The sequence below is a fragment of the Chinchilla lanigera genome, unplaced genomic scaffold (genome assembly GCF_000276665.1).
Source record: "Chinchilla lanigera isolate Chin_1 unplaced genomic scaffold, ChiLan1.0 scaffold00037, whole genome shotgun sequence".
NCBI lineage: Eukaryota > Metazoa > Chordata > Mammalia > Rodentia > Chinchillidae > Chinchilla > Chinchilla lanigera.
In genome coordinates, this window is record NW_004955438.1 from 14,960,096 (window position 1) to 14,981,747 (window position 21,652).

A 21,652-nucleotide genomic window follows, 5' to 3' on the forward strand; every position below is an offset into this window, starting at 1 on the left:
GATGAATTCTATGTAATATTTTATAAAACAGATCAGGATATACGGAAAAGATAGGAGCTGCTATGGCTCAGCTCCCTGGAAGCAAAGCCTGAGAGGTGATTCTGGTACAAATGAGCTCCTGGGAGGTGAGCTCAGGACAAATCTAGGGTGGACTGAGGGATCAGGGCAAAGGCAGCAGCTCTATAAAGACACATGTTTGGGTGGAAGTGGACCTTAACTGGATCCCATGGATCTTGTATCATACGGGTTGCTGTACCAAGAGGCAAGAAAGCTGAGCTGTTTATTACATATGCCCACATCAGGCAGTCATTGGCCACTAAGGTGGGCATAACTGCCCAGCTGGCAAAAGGGAACCATCCTGAGAAGGATGCAGCGTGAGCTCCCAGCAGCCCACACCATAGCAGGCAAGAGGTAGTACACCAGCCCAGTAATGGGGATCTGAGCCGGGTACCAAGAGCATCTACTACACTGGGCCCATCGTAACTTGTCCATGATAGTAGAGTCAGGTGTATATGATAGTTTTTTTGTTTCATTCTTTATTCATTTCTTGTTTTTTTAATAGACCTTTATGTTCACAGTTTTATGTTCACAGCAGAAAGTTTCATTTTTCTTGACCTCTGTGTTTAACACAGAGTTCCCATATACTCTCTGCCACCCACCCACAGCTTCTTTATTATCAGCATCCTAAACTGGGATGGTACATTTATACAATCAATGGGCCTACACTGACACAGCATTGCCATCCAGAGTCAATATAGTAATTTACATTAAGGAGTTAGAGATCACTCTTGGTGGGGTACTTCTATGGGCCTTGATGAGGGTATAATGGCATGCACCCACCATACAGTATCATACAGAGTAGTTTCACTGCCCTAAAAGTCCTGTGTCCTGCCTATCTATCACTACCAACCCTGACAGCTACTGATCTTTTGACTGGACTCTCTGTCCCCACTGTTTTGTCTTTTCCAGAATGTCTTATAGTTGGAATCACACAGCAAGTAGACTTTGCACATTGGTTTCTTTGACTTAGTAATATACCTTTAAATTTCTTCCATGTCTTTTTATGACTTGAGAGCTAATTTCTTTTCAGTGCTAATATTCCGTTGCCTAGGTGTACCACAGTTTAGGAACCCATTCCCCTGCTGAAGGGTATGTCGCTTCCTCCCAAGTTGTGGCTGCTATGAGAAAAGCCACTTTATTGTAAACACCTGGGGTACAGATTTTTGTGTGGCCATAAGTTTTAAACTACTTTGCCTAAATACAAAAGAGTGTTGATTGCTGGATTGTATGGTAAAAATACGTTCAGTTGTATAAGAAACCACCGAAGTGGCTGTATCATTCTGTATCCCAATTAGCAAAAAATCTTTGCCAGCATTTGGTGTCTCTGGTGTTCTGGAGTGTGGTCATTCTAATAAACAAATGTGTAGTGCTATTTCCTTGTTGCTTCAATTTGCAATTCCCTGATGACTTGCGGTGGCTCGGTTCGGGGCATCTTTTCATATGCTTATTGTCCAGCTGCATGTCTTTGGTGAGGTATCTGGGATATTTTGCCCATTTTTCATTTTGAGTTTTAAGAGCTTTTAAACCTATTTTGGATAATATTCTTTTCACAAAGTTTTTGAGTCTCTGCCTTATCTTCTTAGCCTCTTGGTACATTTATATTTTAAAAAGTGTTCTATTCAATGTGAGTACACTTTGATTTTATTTTATTTTATTTTTTTTTATTTTTTTTGGTTTTTGGTTTTTCTCCGGTACCAGGAACCGAACTCACGACCTTGCGCTTGCCAGGCAGGCGCTTTTTGCCGCTGAGCTAAATCCCCAGCCCTGTGAGTACACTTTGAAAACATTACAGTAAGTGAAATGAAGTCACATAAGCCTTGTATTTTATCATTGTCTTGGTTACTTTTCTCTCGTTGCTGAGACAAAATACCTGATGCCCAAATTAAGGAAAGAAAGGTTTATTTAGCTCACAGTTTGTGGAGGTTTCATTCCATACTTGGCTGGCTCCAAGGCAGAGGGCAACAGTTCATGGCAGCGGAAAATAGCAAAAGCAGCAACAGCAAAAGGGAGGAGCAGTGTCAAGCAGCCTCTTTCCCTCCCTTACATTGTATGCAAACTACCTGCCCCAGGGCGGGTGTAGCACTCACACCCATGAATCCCAGCATTGGACCATGGATCAATCAAAAATCTAGAAGCCCACCCCATGACCGCATGAGGCTTTAGGGGGACATTCAGACACACACCATAAGAATCATTACATTTTTATGAAATGTTCATTAGACAAATCCATAGAATTGGGGAGAAGAGCTAGGACAGAACGGACCCAGAGTTTTGGTGTGATGAAAATGTTCCCAAATTCAATAGTGACAACGGGTACACAGCTGTGCATATACTAAAAGCAACTGAACTGTAAACTTGAAAAGAGTGAATTTTGTGGTACATGAATTATGTCTCAACAAAGTTGTGAAAAGCAAGTTTGTACTATGGGGCCATCAAAAATTTACAGTTGTAATAATGATACTCAAATACTTTCTATAGATATTTTCACTGAAAGTTTGGGCTACAAATCAGGAAAACACCTTCTTTGATATTGCCAAAGCTTCAGTGTCACTCTGCTTTTACATTTATGCATCCTTGAAAGCTGGAACCAGACTTGGTGACGAAGACACTGGGGATCACTGTGGCATTCCCCAAGTGTCTTGGGCCCCAAGGAGGAGGCTCCAGGCATTTTAACAGCTGCCTTTGCAGTATACATTGAGAGATGAGAATGAAAGAGATTGTAGTCCAACCCCAGGCCTCGCATGTCACATGTCCCACTCTGCTGAGTCTGAGGAAGTACCCATAGGTACCTACCCACGCGTCAACATTTTTTCCTCTGAACCAGTAAGCATTTCTTAGTCACTGACAGATGGGTTTTGCAAACGTTGGCTATCATGTGATGGTGGGAGTTGATTTGGGTCAGGTGATTTATTACGATCTTCAGGACAGTTGAGCCAAGCTTTTTGCCTGAAGGCCCGTGTTGGGTGAACTTAGCCCGTTTTACATTTTGACCTGTCCTTGAATACCATTCCTTAGAGGGTGCTGATAGGCAGGTGGATAAAGAGTTCCCAGATGCTGAAGTAGGAAGGCACCTCGGGTCCAGTAGCAATGATAGAGGAAACAATGTGTACTACCCTACCTGAGGCCTGGCTGGATTACCTTGGATGGATCACTCCACTGTCACAGCTTCTGGCAAACTCTAATCTTGAAAATAAATGAGTTGAGGGGCTGGGGGATTTAGTTCAGCGGCACAGCGCCTGCCTGGAAAGTGCAACATCGTGAGTTCGATTCCTGGTACAGGAAAAAAAACAAAAACAAAAAAAAGAAAATAATAAATGAGTTGAACTCCATGATCTGTAAGACTTTTCCCACTTGAATAGATCAGCTGGTCCAGGGCTTCCCAAACTTGAATTTTACAGAGCAGAACAGTTTTCATAAACTTTCAGGAGCTGACATTTGTAATAATAGTTTACTTTCAAGGAAAGACAATAAAAAAGTAAAACCAATAACTACCATTTTCTATCACATCATTTCCAGAAAGAAAGTAAATATTAACTCAAAAAAAAAAGTCAGAGGAAGCAGTTAAAAGTCCAGTTGAAGTCCAAGTCCGGAGGTAGCAAGGAGCTGTCAACAAACTTAGCAAATCTTCCTGGGAGGAAAGGTCTTTATCTCTCTCTTCTTATCTAACCTTTCATCCTTTCTCTTGTGTTTGCCTTTGCATCTCTAATCTTGGCTTGGCTGCCTGCACACTATGTAGCCCCTGCTGGCCTCAAACTTGCAGAGATCCTCCTGCCTCATTTTCCCCAGTGCTGGGACCTCAGGCTTATGCACTATGCCTGGCTTTGAATTAGCTTTTTTTTTTTTTTGTCTTTTTTGAGACTATTCTTCTTTCCCTTATTTCCAATAAAACTCTCCTAACTTCTTCCTTTGGTTTGAGACTTCATTCCTCAATGTTGTGTGTCCACAAGCTCAGCATATTTGGCATTTAACAGGCCAGGAGTTATATTTGTCTATATCACTATTACCTTGGTTCTTATGGTTCCCTCAACTTCACTTTTATATCACTTCCAAAGCCGTTTATGAAGGCACCATCTGCCATGTGTCTCATTTCAAATTTCAGCTCTAATGTGTACTTATTGCATGTGATCTTTGTTTTTTTTGTCTTTTTGAGACAAGGTCTCGCTATGCAGTTCAGGCTGGTCTTGAATTCACTTTGTAGCCCAGGCTGGTCTCAAACTCGCAACAATCCTCCTGCCTCAGCCTCCCAAGTACTGGGATTACAGGCATACACCACCACGCCTGGCCTGTATGTGATCTTGAGTAAGTTATTAAATTTTTCTGTGCCTTGGTTTCCCCATCTGTAAAATGAAACTAATAACAATACTTCCTTCGAGCTCTGCTGTGAGGATTATATGAATTTATATATGTTGAACAAGGCTTAGAACAATAATACCTAACATATGGATGCAAAATCATTTGCTACTATTATTACTCACATGATCTTCCAAGAAAGCAGAAGTAATACCCTGCTCCAGAGATGAAATTAAAAAGTTTGCTTAAGTCTTTCAAAAATGATTTTCTTCTTTCCATTAACCCCTTTCAAATCTCAAAGTTGTTAAAACCAGATTTCCCCTTGAATGTGGGCTAAAGGTTTCAAGAAAATCCCTTCCCTAGAGAATGGTCTGTGAGAACACTGCCCAAGCCCCCGGCTGGGGGAGGCAGAGTAGCTCTGCCAAAACCCCTTGACAGATTTTCTGGTTCCTTTGGGACATCTTGCTCAGAAGCTACTGTTTAGTTCACTAATAAGAGTCTGGGATATGCTTTTATCCAGTTCCTCCAAGCACTGTGAGCACTTAGCCAACGTTGGCTGGAAATCAAATGAAGACAGCCCTCTGGCTCCCACGTCTGCTGAGTCTGTAGAATAAATGGAGTCCCTTTCTGACCTTTGGCTGTAGAATTTTAGAACTGGAGTAGGTTTGGCGATGAGGTAGCCCAGGACCTTGGTTTTTCAAATAAAGAAAATGAATCAGTTTAGAAAACACAGCACCTAACATCATGCAGCAAATAGCCACAAGGCAGTTCTTCTGTTTCCAGTCCAGAGGCCTCCTTGTGCGTCAAAGAGCCTGAGCTACAGGGCTGAGTCTGGGTGGGACTCACCCTCCACCCTCACCCTGAGAGTTACTTGTGGGGTCGAGTTCCCGTTGTCACCTTGTCTTGTGTTCTAGCACTTCCTTTCCCAAATACAACTTTTTCAATTTTAGATTTCAGTAAATCAAAGAAACACTATCAGTATCTCTTGTCATATCTTTCTTCAGCCTCTAGTGACTAAGATGGGACACTGGTAAAATCCCTATTCTTGCTGGTCGATGTACTCCAACAGACCTCTGACTTCCCAAATGCAAAAATAATGACTCGTTTGTCATGTTCATCAAAATATACACGCAACAGCTAATGTCAGCTCAAAAGTAAAAACAGTCAACAAAGATAGAGTTCCTCTTTTTTTCTTCTTTTTCTCCAACCAAGCATTTGGTGAAAGCCAGATCACTGACTGAGGCATAAAAATGTCAAAACAGGAAGCAGTAAATGGCTACCAAAGCACTATGTTCAACAAGACTCCTGAATACCTTGCTCCATGCTCTCTTGAAGGAGTGCCAGGCCCCAAATCAGTGAAAAAGTTATGCAGAATGTAAGGGTGAATTCAACACTCACTCCTGGAGACGTTCTTTAAACTAATAATCTCCTCAGGCCCCTTACCTTCCCTTATGTCACTCAGGCAAGGAGCTCTGGTGTCTGAGAATATTCCTACTCCTGAACAGATAGTCCCTCTTATGTTACCCACCTCCCCATGCAATTTTTAACCTATATCCTATAAAGAATCTCTTATTTCAGACACTGTGATAATATATGGATCATCTGCCCCAATTTAAAAATTTTTTATTTCTTTTTCTCCTTTTACCATATTGCCTAGGATTGCTAGTATGACTAATATTCCTTTGATCAACATGTCTATTTTTGTGCCAGTGCCATGCTGGTTGTTTTTTGTTTGTTTGTTTGTTTTTATCACTGTAGCTTTGTATATAACTTGAAATCCAGGATTGTGATGGCTCCTGCTTTGCTCTTGTTGCTAAGGATTGCTTTTGCTATTATAGGTCTCTTCCATTTCCATGTAAATGTTATGACTGATTGTTTAAGTCTATTAAGAATGCTATTGGCATTCTGATTGGGATTGCATTAAATCTATATATCAGTTTTGGTGATACAGCTGTTTTGACAATACTGGTTTTGTCGATTCAGGAAGAGATATGTCTTTTTATTTCTGATGTCCTCTTCAATCTCTTTTTTAGTATTATGTAGTTTTTTCTATAGAGATCTTTCACTTCCTTGGTCAGGTTTTTTTTTTTTTTTTCTGGTACCGGGAATCAAACTTATGACCTCAGGCTTGCTAGGCAAGCACTTATGCCACTGAGCTACATCCCCAGCCCATCCTTGGTCAGGTTAATTCCCAGCTATCTAATTATTTTGAAGATATTGTGAATGGGATTATTTTCCTGATTTCTTCCTTAGTGTGTTCAGCACTACTGATTTTTATTTATTGATTTCTATATCCTCCTATTTTGCTGAATTTGTTTATTAGCTCTAAGAATCTTTTGCTGGAGTTTTTGTGTGTGTGTGTGTGTGTCTTCTATGTAAAGGATCACAACAGTAAATGTCCTGGCTTTTCAAAGATAATTTACTTTAGCCAGGTGTGGTGGCACATACCTGTAATCCCAGCACCCGGGAGGCTGAGGCAGGACAATCACTGCAAGTCTGAGGCCAGCCTGTGCTACAGAAGTGAGTTCAAGGCCAGCTGCACTATATAGTGAGACCCTGTCTCAAAAAATAAACAAACAAAAAATCATTTACTTTTCTAATGCGTTTTTGTTTTTTGGTTTTTTTTTTCCAGTACAGGGAATCAAACTCATGACCTTACACTTGTCAGGCAGGCGCTGTGCCACTGAGCTAAATCCCCAGTCCTACTTTGCTAATGTGAACTATTTCAAACATAAGGCAAAACTATATATTACAAAGACCCCCTATACCACATCACCTTTAACGAGTCACACTTTATGTTCTATTTGTTTCTGACCCTTAAAAAAATGAACCAGTTGAATTACTTGTCCCTGTTTTGCCATTTATATTTCAGCCTGTTCTTACCATTTACCCCCATGCAAGGCTGAATATAATAATCAGCGTCTCCTTAATTTCTGTCCCACACAGGTTAACCGTCAGGATCTATGTCATGCTGTCTTTCAGTGGTCAACCCAAATTACCAAATCCCATCAGGAAAAATGTAATGCTAAGTATGAGACCATGGGAGGAACTTGTTGTAATACATGGGGCTCATATTTGGCCAAATTTAAGTGGTGTAATCAATTGGGAAATAATGCTTTCAGTTCCTTTTTACTGTATATATCAGACCAAGTTCCTGTTACCTAATATGATATTTTGCTTCTGGTTTTACACTGAGTACAAATATCTCAGGGTGAATTCTTCAACTCAATGTATCTAAGAGACTAATTTTTCTGTTGATCAAAAATAAGAGTATATATAGCTAAAGATCCTTCTGGCCCTGCTTTCTCCATCCCAAAATAACCACTGTCATAAATCAGTATTTATTCTTCTGTACACTGTATACCATAAACATGCATTTTCATATCTATAAAATTACATAGTATTATTTTACGGGTTTAAATTTTAAGATGCATGTTCTTACACCCTACATATCTTTCTGTAACTTGTCCATTCAAATTACTTTTTTAGAAAGACAAATTTTGAGCTACTTCTGACCAGCTAGGGAAGTGAGAATCAATCTCTGAGACCTAGTGAAAAGGTGGACTCGGGTTTGGGAACAGCAACTGTGCCACCGGCTGAACAGAAGAACCCTGACCTTCTATCACACTGCCCTTTCAACATTTTGGTCATGCAAAATCTCAAAGATTTACTACACTAGGCGGCACAATGTAATGGACTATATGCATGGACCAGCCAGCTTCAGCATTGATCCGTGATGCTCAATCTTGTCTCCTCCCCCAGCAAGTCCCCCAATCCAGATTATTTTCTAGAAGCAAACAGCAGGCATTATTTCATCTCATCTGAGAGACCCTTACCTCCTGGTATTCATGCAGCTTCTCCTGCATTAAATCAGAGACAGTCTGTGAAGACAATAGAATATGGTAGAGGTATTGGTTTCTGAGATCTGAGCTTGGATTGCAAAAGACATTGTGGCTTCCTCGTTGGTACCTTGGATTACTTGCTATGGGAGGCAATGCTGGAATTAAGAAAAGGTGAGCAAAGCACTGAGGATACAAAATGTAGGGAGCCATTTATTGTCAGGTGCTGAGCGTGTACCTGAGAAATGACCCTGAAAGTGAGCATCTCGGTTACCTCCCTCAAGGCCTGGCCCTGGTGAGGGACACCAGCTGCCCTTCCAGGTAGACACGAAGGCATCTCTGTTGCGATTTGGAAGGCTGTAGCTCCTGAGAGAGACTTGGGAGAGAATCTGAGCCTGAACTCAATCCCTCAAGCCCTCAAACCCTCAAACCCTCAAACCCTCAAACCCCTGCCCGCAAAAGTTGAGGGATGGTATACAATGTTGTTTAAGTCACTTAGGTTCAGGGATGATTACACAGCATTAGGCAGCCAATACAGAGACTGGTATTGGGAGGTCCATGCTGCACCAACAGAATCTGAAAATATGGGAGTGGCAGGGGGATGAGGCAAAGGGTGGAAATTGGGAGAATTTGGGGAAATGTGTTCACAGTAACCCTCCATGGAGGCTACCAGTGAAGGTTTAAAGATTTAAGCAGGCGTGTCCTACCCCCTGGTCTCTGGACCAGACAGCTCTGGACAGCTAGTAATGTGGTCCCATTAACATTATTATGTGATTCTTAGATTTTCTTGTTTTATGTGTACATTGTGGTGGTACTAGGGACTGAATCCAAGGCCTTCCTACTGAGCTACATCCTCAGCTTTTCGGGTTTTTTTTTTTAATTTCTTTTAAGAAAAGGTCTTTTTAAATTGCTAAGTGGCCCACACTTAAACTTGCGATCCTCCTTTCTCAGCCTCCCAGAATACTACGATTACAGGACTGTACCACCAAGCCCAGCTTGCAATTTTTATCATGACTCAATTGTACTGTGCTCAGGTGCAGACTGCATATGCTACAACACTGCAGGCAGATGGTGCACTGCAGTGCTAACCCACCTCCTGCACCCGTCTTGCAGTCACTCCAATCCAAACCTGCATGTATCAGACCCTAGGAGTGCTTCCGTGACTTGGCAAATACTGTAATCAGGGTTTGCAAGGGGAACAACTTAATACAGGACACATAATTTATAGGATTATTTTATAATAGTCATCCAAAGAGTCATATACAAAGAGAGTGCAGGAAATCTATCCACATACTAGAGACAAGAATCCAGCTAAGGGCCTGGATCCTATGGCAACGTCCTGAAGACCTACAGCCCATTACAAGACCTCATGCAAGTCCATTTCATGGATTTGCACTGGGAAGGCCCAAAGATGAGTGGTGGAAGCTAGAAAGTCTGTGCCAGTGGGATGAAGGATCTGTGCCAGCAGGTTGAGGGATCCGCAATGGAACCAGGAAATGATGCTCAAAGTAAGGACCAGAGCTCCCTCAAAGTGAACAGCAGACATTCTCAGCAACAACAAGATCCTGAGCTCCTTCAACAATGAGAACAGCCGAGTTCACATTAGGAAAGCCAGAGTAACAAGTTCCTCCACGAGAAACAACAGCCCCAAGTGAGCCAACACCTCCCTAACAGAAGCTCTTCTTCTTTTCCAGTCTTCCTTTTCATTTGGTTGGCAACCAACCCCAGGTGGGTCTTCCATGCACAGCACCAAGCTGATTCAGTTCAGCTGGGTGTTACAAGTTGATGACCAGTTGCCAGTCCAGCACAGTGAGTAAAATGCAGCAATGGCAGGTAATAGTATTTCAACCTACTGACACGTGTGCATGCCTATGAAGACAGGTGTTAATTGTTATTAAGCGGACATGTGAGTTCTCTTATTGAATTATTAAATTTGAGTTTATTGTGTTATTTTATAAAATTTTTTTTTAAAAATTAAAAACAAAGAAAGCATGCTATTTATATACATTATCTATATTACATATTTTATGTGCAGCCTAGGACAGCTTCTTTTCACTGTGTGGCCCAGGCAAGCCAAAAGGTTAGACACCCATGATTTAAAAGAAAATATCAGAAACTAGAAGAAAGTAGGTTCTTGGTATATAATAGTCAAAAATTTAGGAACACTGTCACCCACAGTAACACGGATGCTAGAAAAGCTACCTAACCAACAGGGTGATCTGAGTGAAGAGATAATCAGGAGAGGGTTGAGTGTGTCACCTGATTTCATCCTGCTGCATATATTACAATGCAAGTGAAGAGATACAAACTAAAGAATTCATTCTAAACATAAAGTTGCCAAGGTTTGAAAATTCCCCACCTATCTAGATAGAAAGAAATGCTAAAATTAAGAAATGTCTTTCAGGCAAAAATCAGAGCACAACTAGGACAATGTGGCTTTAACAAATGAAATCAAGAATGGACTATAAACCTTTTGTTACCACACTGAAAAAAAAAAAAAACCCAAGGCTCAGATAACCGCTGAAACAATAGGGCATTTGTGAATCTGAAGAGCATTGTTCTTAGGCTGCTGTGGTGAAGCCAACAGAAAAGAGTTTATCTCAGAGAGTTCTAAGTGTTGACACATCTAGTCAGGTAAATGGCAATATAATTCATAACAGACCTCTCAAATTTTAGAGAACTGTATTAGAAAAACACCACCACTTTGGTTTGATAGGAGTAAGAGAGTACAAAATTAAGAAATACTTAGGACTCCCCCAGTCCAATAGGCAGAAAGAAATCTAAGAAAACTACCCAGTAGAAACAACAGACTGTCTTCTTTTCTCCATGTGTCAATCTTTTAATGGACAAACATAAAAAAGACAAGCCAGAAAAGAGTTTTAAACTAAACTAGTGCCAATGATTACGCTCAGCTGTTTCTGCAAACCCCGCACCTAGGTGTTAAATCAAGATGACTCCTGTTAAGCGCTAACCTTCGAGGCTAAACTGTTTTGCTTTATTCACTTACAGAAGACTGGAGCACTAAGCAGGCCAATCTTCTCAGCCCCTCACTCTTAAATCTCCCCTCTAAACCAAGAGGTCAGAGCAGAAGCAGGAAGAAGTAAGTGTGCTATCAGCCAGAGGAAATAGCAAGAAGAGCATGGACAACAGCAAGAAGAGCATGGACAACATCACTCGTTCTTCAGCCTCTGTGCCTACAAGACAATTTCAAGAGGCCCTTGTATGTGTATGTGATTGGACTCAAGCACAGAGATTTTGATCTGCACCACGGGGTTTTGGCAAATTCAGGATGGGCTGAATGGCTCTAGACCAGAGAATAAGTATTCATAAATGCTTCCCCTTCAGTGACATAAGACAAATACTTTGAGCCAAGGAATGACTAGCTGACTAATCTAGCCACAGGGGAGACTCAGAACTGAAACTTCACAAATGCAGAATCTGGGATGCTGAGGTCCTCTTTTAGTGAAAGCCAAAAGCCCTGAAAAAGAATGCTGGAAAGTCTTTTATTAACTACCTTGGGACAGCTGAGATCACTTGGGAAGATGAGAAACACTAACCACCCTTCCCTTCAGTTTTAGTAGCCAACAGGAATTTGGATTCTGAAGCCATAAATATTTTTCACCAGAATTATGAGCAATTGTGGCCACTGGCCAAACACATCAGCAGCATCAGGAGAGAGCTGAGTGCTATCTGCGTGAGGGGTACACAGTGGAAGTACTGTGTGGCTATGAGCAGCACACCGGCCACATGCCTTCCGTGCTCTGCAGGCCCATTTCAGGGCAGCTCCAGCCATCTGTGGGACCAAGGGGCTGGAGTGCCGGGAACAGAAAATGATACACCGTAGCTGTTAATAGATAAGGTGCAAGCACAGAATATGAAGACAGCTCTTCCAGATGTTCTCTTATTAAATCCTTAAGCGTTCAGAGCCTTAAAGGGTTGAACATTTCTTTTCTTTTTGTGTGTGGGGGGTAGGTACTGGGAATCAAAATCAGGACTTTGTGCTTGCCAGGCAAGTACTGTGCCACTGAGCTACATCACATTTCTAAATTAAAAAGGAAAAGAGGGTGGAAACTGTCAAAGACACAGCTCTTTCAGACACTGGCCACTCACTTTCCTCCTGAGTTCATCTTAGAGCTCAAGCAAATTCAAGACTTGAGGTAGAGATACTAGATTTGTGTCAGAGGCAAAAACTTCTATTACCAGCTCTGGGTGATGTCAATCATCAGCTACTGAATACACTCCCAGAGCTCCCCTGAGCAGAGTCCTGGGCAGCCTGAGAAGACAGTGAACACAGTTTTTGGAGGTAACACTGTATAGCAAACCAGTCTATGCCAGTCCCATGTCCCTACCCAGGTGCCACCTGTGGGGAACCAACCCACTCTGGTCTTCCCCACACCAAGTGCCACTTGTAGGGACCTAGTCCTGCTAGTTTGTCAACCTGACCCAAGTGAGAATGAAAGACATACAGACACAGAGTCAGTTTAACATGCTAGCAGCACTATATTATCTAGTAGGCAGAAGAGCCCTGACCATCTGGTTTGTCCTGCTTTGATTCATTCAAACACAGGTACAAGCAATTAAAGTAACACAAGATTCATCTGTCTTTCACTATCCATTAGTACATGTCCAGATACACAACCTGATCTCAACTGTATTAACTTTTCCCTAGAATCGGCAACATGCCATCATCACTGTGTGCTGCTTTTCTCCTTTATGCTCACAGAGGCCAATTAGGCTTCAGTTCTCCTTAACTAATCTCCCACAGTACTATATTGTCACAAGTTTTGAAGCAGTCTTTCAGCACATATCAGTACACAGTACTAGTTCTTGCCAACCTAAGAACCACCAATCTGAGCAGCATTGCCCACAGATCTTCCTCAATTAAAAATATGATCCCTGGTAAGTAAAAGAAAGAATGTGACACCTTTGCTGAATTTCTTGAATGGTGGCCTTATAACATGATGGCTTTTCACAACACAATGCCATCCAACACTTACATTTGCCAGATCTTCTTGGGTAATATAATTGCTCATTATGATGGTCTTGCCATTGAGAATGATGTTCTGGCTTCCACAAAACACCAAATGATGACTAACTTTGTTTCCAGATGCCCTCTGGATGTACTCCAACTTGTGAAGCAGCTCACCCAACTCCATGGTGGCATCTTCTTTCCAGGCTACCTTTCATGGAAAAGAAAAGATAATTTAGCAGGTAAAACCAAGAATTATAGTGTGTCTTCTCAGTCCTTATGTCCTAATCAAGTAAACTAACAGTATGAGTCCTACTGAATTTCAGAACCCTTTGTTATGGACCAGGGACTCCTGTGTACCTTGAACTCCCCCATTTTTGAACAGGAGGCTCCTATATCAATTATACAATGCTATGCTATGCTATGCTATGCTATGTTATGCTATGCTATGCTATGCTATGCTATGCTACACTATATTATACTAAACTATGGGGGATAGTGTAGATGATTTGGCATTTCAGTTCATAGATTTTCAGATCAAGAATAACTACAAGAGAAGCCTCAGTATGATTTAGATGGTGACTTTCTGCACTTTGAAATAATGCTGTAATGGGATGAGATATATAAAGACCTTGGGAGGTGATAAGTGTGTTTCTCATGTTAGAAGGACTGAATAATTGTGGGCCAGATGGCAAACTGTGGTAGCCAGCCTCCCAACCCACAGAAACTTCAGCAGATAATACATATTTATTATTATGTTATCACTATTTTTTGTTAATTTTTAATTTTTACTAGTACCTGTTTGCAGTACCTAATGATTACATTCATTGTAATCATTACCTTTATCTGACTCATTTCCTTTCCTAACAGCATTTAAGATTTTGTCCCTGTGATGGACTTTTGCTAGTTTGAGCATAAAGTGGCACAGAGAGTTTCTCTTTTGGTCATGGCTATTTGGGGTTCTATGTACCTCCCTTATCTGTATATTTATTTCTTTCCTTGCTGTATTTGGTAAGTTTTCTCCCATTATTTCTGTGAACAGGTGTTTTTTAATGCCATTTGTGTTGTCTTCTGATTTTTCTCATTTATTCCAATTATTCTTAATTAGTCTTCTTTGCATCATCTAGCAGTTGATCAATCCATTTTTCATTTTCCCTTGTTTTTAAGGTGTCTTTGAGTAACTAGTCTTAGGAGGCATCATTGTTTTGTTTTGTTTTGTTTTGTTTTGTTTTGTTTTGTTTTGTCTTGAGACAGAGTCTAGCTTTGTAGTGCATGTTGGCCTTGAACTTACTATGTAGTCCAGGCTGATCTCAAACTCACAGTGATTCTCCTGCCTCAGCCTTCCATGTGCTGGGATTTACAGGCATGTACCACCATGTCCAGCTCGCCTTGTCATCTTCTAATTCCAAAATTCTGTCCTCACATTGGTCAGTTCTGCTGCCCATACTTTTTTTGAGATGATTTTCAGCAGAAATTTTTTGATACAAGGTCTTGTGAAATTACTAATTTGCCCAGGTTGGGCTTGAACCTGGGATCTTCCTGTCTCAGCCACCCAAAGTGCTGGGATATAGGTGTACACCACCACATCCAGCTTGTTTTAGGCAAAACTGCACTGTCAAAGTTACTCTTGATATGGGAAAGAAAACTAAACCAATGTCATTTTGCATTCTAGTGCCATTTTAAAGCTTAAGTTTCTGTTTCCTTAAGTTTGTTTCTTGTAAATGTTGTAATAGTTACCTAACCCCATACCACCCCATGCTCTGTCATAAGACTGCTTCTCCCCTATGTAAAATATCAAACACCTTTGTTCCTTTGTCGCAAGCTAAACCCATGCTCTGTAGTATTTCTATAGCTGCACTAAATCATATCAGCTTCACCCCCATAGACCTGAACTAGACCCAGAACTAGAACCGTATAATTATTCTCCCCTTCTGCTCTTCAGGGTCAGTGCTCAGTCATGTACTGGGTGCCCACTGCTGGCCCCCAATAAACTTGCTTGTCTCTGCATCTGGCCTCCACTGGTGACTCAATTAAATAAGGGCATTTGCTGCAACACTTTGGTTGCTCTGTGAGGAATAAAGCACAGGAACAAAGGAGACTCAAGGTAGCAACAAAGCTATTCCAAAAGCCAAAGCAAGATGATGGTGGCTTGGAGGAGGGATGCAACTCTGTAGGTTGTGTGGACTGACTGGACCTGGATGTGCCTGGAAGGTCAGAACCAAAGACCTTGCGGCGAAAGGTTAAGGATGACCCTGAGGTGCTAGGCTAGGCTGTCTAATGTTACAGCTACTATGTACTAAATGTAACAGTTTTATCTCTGCTAATAGTAGAAAAGAATTCAACAGTCACTTTACAGAGTTAACTATCAAACGATTAACAAAGCTTTATGGTTCCACTACTAAAGTATAGAGTTTGGTAATGGGGAAATGTAAGAGGAAAACTTTGGTACCCTTAACTCTATGATATGAGAAGAAAGAGAAAAGCGATACAAAGGATCTTACTGGGGAGCAGAAGAACGTTTACAGAATGAGGAAAAGGTAAGAAAAAATTGGTGAGAAATAAAAGAAGAAAAAGAAGGCAAAAAAGAGAAATTATATAGAGAGTAAAAATAAAGGAGAAATAATAAAAGGGAGAAAAATTAAAAGGGAGAAGAGAAAAAATAAAGAATAAAAAAGAGATAAAAAACCAAGGCAGAAGAACAAAGGCAGATGTCTCAAGCCCCCGGAAGCTAGTAAAGAAGAAAAGAGGAAAAGAAAGAAACAAAACAAAAACTAACAACAGCACACAAACTCACAAAAATACAATGAAAAAATTTTTTTTCTCTGATTTCAGATATGTGTTTTTCTTCCAGGATCTACAGTTTTGGGAAGTGTCCAATTCAAGATATATCCTGCTCAGACTGGTAGATAAAAAAAGCAGTCAGATCTTAGATCTGTGCTAGAAGCAGTCACCAGCAGGGAATAGGATTAGGGTGAGAAGGGCACCAATTCTGTGACTTTCAAATCCAAAATGATTTAGGCCAGCCTGGCCTTTGGTTGTGATGATAGAACCTGAGTCCTCTAAACCCTCTCTGGGTTCTCTTGCCAGCCTGGCTGCAGCTCCCTGACCACATGTTTCTTCTGTGGCTGTCTCTCACCCAATTACTGTGGGCATGTGACCCTGTGAGTCCTGAGATGAAGCTGACCTGTGGCTGCTCTCAGTCCTGGGTTCAGTTGACCCTACCCTGGAATGGCGTCCAACCACTCCCTTCACAGGATATGCAGGCACTTGGACAGGAGTCACTCACCAACTATTACAGCAACAGCATCTACCAGTGCGGTTTCTCCCTGAAGGCCCGTGGAGTCCCTCGCTTTCACTTTATCTGTGTGTATTGGCTCTTCCTTTCTCCTGAGCCACAAGCCAGGAGCTGGGGAGAAAGTGCAGACTGCCAATTCCTTTTTTTCCATGTTGTATTCTGCCTCTTCAGTTTTTCTGCAGGCTCCAATTTTCCCATCAGATCCTTCCTGGGTCCCAAGGATCCACCTCCTCTCTTCTTTTCTTCCACAAGCTGTTATTTTCCAGTGTCTGGATTCCAAATCTTAGAAAGCCTGAGCTGGTTATTTGCCACTCCACCATTTTCTCAGAAGTCCCACAAGTCACTGTTTTTATAGCTCATTGTACACTAATAGAAAACTAATACACTGACATAAATATGCCAATATGTATCTCTAAAAGATAAGGGCACTGCCACAGTCTTTGTCTAGACTATCCCACAAAGACCCAAATGTTAGGCTTGGTTCCCAGAGTGGCATCACCGGAGGTGGTGGATTAAGAAGTCAGGCCCAGTGGGAGTCTTTAGGTCATTGGGGGGGGCATGCTAATGAGGGTTGCGAGGCCCCACCCCTCTCTTTTTGTCTTTGCTTCCTAGCTCATGGTGTACAGTCTGTGCTTTTGTTCCATCACATGGTGCTACCTTACCAGAGACCCAAAGCAACAGGGCCAACTGTTCATGGACAGCAACCTCCAAGTCTGTGAGCCAAAATAAACCTCTACTCTTTATAGATGTGTTTGGTATTTGTTTGGAAAAACTAACTACTACATATTCTTTTAAATTTTTTTATTTTATTATGGACTCAAGAAAGTTGCAAAAACAAGCATACAAAGAGATCTAGTATATCCTTCACCCAGCTTCTCCCAGTAGAACCATCTTACACCACTATAGTACAATACCCAAACCAGGGAACTGGCATTGGTACAGTGCTACTAATTAGACTACAAGCTTTATTCAGATTCCACCAGTTCGTGCATGCGTCCGTCTGTGTGTGTGTGTGTGTGTGTGTGTGTGTGTGTGTGTTTCTATGCAACAGTATCATATATAAATCTGTGAAACCATCACTACAATCAAACACAGAGCTATTCCAACATCACAAGGGTATTCTTTGTAAAAACACATTCTTAAACCTTTTATGACAGTTAATAAACAACCATAATTACTTAATGTCATACAAATGCAGTCATTTCTCAGATTTCCTCAATTTTTTGTTCTTGTCTGGCTCAGAACTTGAGTCTATAACAAAGATTCTCATTATTGAACTTTGTTCTCAGGGAGGGCAAGTGGGTCATTACTGCTATCCTCAATTTTTTCTTGCTTTTTCTTTTTTCCATTTGAGTCAATTTTCTGAAATAAACCCTATACCTCTTAGCAGCCACTCATCATTATATTCTACTCTCCTCCCTTGAAACCGCTGATATACTTACTATCTCTGTTCTGGTGTCCATATCGGTGCCCTCCCCAAACTCATAGATTCGTGCCCTTATAGAAGAGATTGAATGGAGTTGAGCACAGTGAAATATGCCTATATTCTCAGCACCAAAAAGTCCAGGCAGGGCTGGGAGCTCACAGCCAGCCTGGGCTACAGAGTGAGACCCTAACTGGATGTGTGAGATCAAAGGAAACTGCCTCACTCCTTCTACCACGCAACATGCAAAGAGACCACTTTTGAAGCAGAGAACAGGCCTTCTCCAGTCACTGAACCTCCTGGGGCCATGATCTTGGACTTCCTGGCCTTTAGAATACATTTCTATTTTTTATAACTCATCCACACTGTAGCAACTTAAACAGACAAAGACAATGTCTGCGGATTTGCTCATTCTGTATACTTCATATAACGGAATTATGCAAAATGTGTCCTAACTTCTTGAAGCATTTAGCATGTTTTCTATCCATGTAGTATTACGTATCATCACTTCATTCTTTGTTATACCTGAATAGTATGCAGTTATATGGCAATACCACATTTTAAAAATTTATTCATCAGTTGAGGGACATTGAATTATTACCACTGGTTGGCTATTATAGATGATGTTGCTTTGAGCATTCCTGTACAAGTTTTTGTGTGGACATATGTTTTCATTACTCTTGAGGATACATGTAGGAGTGGAATTGCTGGGCATTACTGAAAGCTGTTAAGTTTTCTTGAAGCATTTTTTGTCTCCCAAATATATTTCTATGGGCATGTACAGCCAACCTCCTTCACCAGGCGTGGTGATGCACGCTTGTAATCCCAGCACTTGGGAGGCTGAAGCAGGAGAATCGTTACAAGTTCCAGACCAGCCTGGGATACAAAGTGAGTTCAAGGCCAGCCTGAACTGCATAGTGAGACACTGTCTCAAAAAGACATAGAAAACAAAGCAAAACAAAAAACCTCCTTTGCTTTAAAGTCACTTGAAATATTTTAATTTACATGGTTATACCATAACTCCACACACACTTCCATGCAATTTTACAAACCAGCTTTGTCATCACGCTCCGAGGGAGGTGAAACTGGATCCTTTCTAGAGAGCAAATTGCTCCTTACTTGCTTGAGGCCTTGTCAGTAGCTCCTCGGCCAAAATTATGATGCCCCAGCATGTTCAAAATTCTCTGTTCTCTGAACACTTGCCCAGCAGTATCTCACTTGTCTCTCCAAAAAAGCCTGTGGGCAGCAGGCACAGGGAGTGGTGACAGGGCCCAGCAGACACCTGCATTTCCCCCAAACTTGGCTGAGGCTTCTGCTTTCCCACTAAGCTTCAAAGTCTTCATTTCCTCCCTGCTTCCTCCTTGAAAAACATCAGTTTTTTGGCTCTTCCATCTTACCAACCACCACTTCTCATGGTTACAGTCTTTCTCATGTATTTACTTATTTATTTATATTTTGTTTCTTTTTTGAGATGGGGTCTCACATATTGTTCAGACTGGCCTTGAACTCACTATGTAGCCCGGGTTGGCCTTGAACTCTTGGCGATAACCCTGCCTCAGCCTCCTGGGTGCTAGGATGACGGGACTGTGCCGTGCCTGGCTTCACTGTTAGTCTTTTCTGGTACTGAAGCAAAGCTCCTTTTTCCTTGAGGGGCCAATTCCCTTGGTGTGTTGTCACTTTGCACAACACAGTGCGTGTCACAATTCCTTGTGATTCCAATATACCCACAGCTAGTCCTTCTCATGTGCTGAGCCCAGCATTTCCACGTCATCTCCTAAGTCAACCACGTCATCACCAGGAGCCACAAACTCTCCAAAGCCCGTCTGGCACATCCCATTGTCCACCACTTTCTCCTACCTTGTATTTCCTTCCCTTGAGGACTCCAGCCCCAACAGCGCTTGCACTCCCTCGCAGATCCTACGATCCATTTTGCCCACGTTTCGCATTCCCTGCGTCCTTCATGTCTTCACACCCATGAAACCCCACACTTTAAAACTCACAGACACATTCACAAGTTTTTGTTTCGCTTAACTAGCACTGGACTTTCCATTGCTCCACCTGCTTGTGGAAAAGATGTGCAGGACCCAGCTGACTCATCTCACTGCACACTTGTGACCTCCAGCAACCTCAAGTTGGCCGTGATGCAGCCCAGAAACCATCTGTCATCTCCCTCCTCCGTCTGTGTTTCCATTCTGGTAAGCAGCACTTTCCTGCTTCCTCCTTCTTTAAACCCAGAGCCTCCTTCCTGTCTTCACTTTTAGTTGGTGACCTCCTCACCTATTTTATTGACATAAATGAAGCTATCAGAAGGGAAGACCTATAGGTGCCTACTCATGCACCTACCCCACCTGCATCTGTGCTTGTCTAGTCTGCCTTCCTTCCCTCCTGTTAGGATGGGTGAATTGTTCAGGGTTCTAACTTGGGCCCTTCCCTCTAAGAATGCTCCAAATGTACCTTCCTTTCCCATCCACTCAAGGTATTGTTTCAACCTGTCCCACCAATCTTCATCAAATTTTCTTTCTCTTTTGTACTTTTCTCCAAAGAGCTCTCTTCTAAAAGAAAAGGGAGAAAACTGTCTTGATTATGCTGTCTCCTCCAGGTACTGCTCCTTTCTCTTCTACTTCTTTAAAATGAAATGCCTTACAAGAATGATCAGACTCACTGTCTCCAATTTTGTCTCTCTGTCTCTCTCATAAATTGCAGTATAATTAGATAATGGAATAACATAGAACAATGATTTCCTCACAATGATATAATGTTACTTGTACTATTGAGCAAAATGATATAATGCTACTTTTACCATTGAGAAAAAAGAATGTAGATGGACTCCATGTACAATAAAGTTTACAAATAGGAGAAACTAAGCTACATTGTGCAGCCAGATTAGTCCGTAAGATATGTTCTCCAGTTATGCCCCGTGATCCACCCAGACAGACCCACGAGTGTGCTTTATGAGTCTCCTAGGCATCTCTCAAGCCAGTCAAGGTGACAATCAAGATTAACCACTGTATGTCCACCCCACGTCAACTTGACACCAAACACATTACCCCTTCCTTCTCCTTCTTCTTCCCCTTCTTCCTCCTCTTCTTCTTCTCCTCCTCCTCCTTCACCTTTTCCTTGTCCTTCCTCTCCTCCTTTTGACACAAGGTCCTACTATATTGTTCAGGCTGGCCTTGAATTCACTACATAGCCCAGGCTGGCCTGGAACTCATAGTAATCCTCCTGCCTCAGCCTCTTAAGTGCAGGGATTATAGGTATGTACCACCACACCCAGCCCAAACATATCCTTAAACTATATTTAATCTCCAAGTAGTGACAATAACAAGGTCACAGTGCTGCCTAACATGATATAACTATCCTGTGTTCAACTAAAAATTCCCTAATTCCTTTCCCTAAAGTGGTGATGGGGAACCTTTTAAATACCAAGTGCCCATATTGCAATCCAAAACCACTTATTTATTGCAAGTACTAGCACTGTAATTAAAACTGAATACGCAGGTTTTTGTTTAGAAAAAACAGCATGGTGACTTGGCTTGTGTGCTGACAGAGAGGACCCTGTGTGCCTGCTGCAGCATATGTGCCATAGGTTCTCCATCATGGCCTTAAAGTCTCAGCATTGTTCAAAAGTCCAAGCCCAAATCTAAGTGATCCTCTGTAAAACTGACAAAAAAACAACAACAAAAAAAAAACAAATAAAATAATCCCCAAACACTATGGCACAGGGTAAGCTTTCCTACTCCAAAAAGAAGAATGGGGGGGAGGGAATCAAAACTAAT

The 21,652-nt window shown here is 41.6% G+C and overlaps 1 pseudogene; it reads right to left on the minus strand.

Annotated features, from left to right (window-relative positions):
• Positions 1–12,355: 12,355 nt before the first annotated feature.
• Positions 12,356–19,773, minus strand: LOC102028016 (annotated as a pseudogene).
• Positions 19,774–21,652: the final 1,879 nt, after the last annotated feature.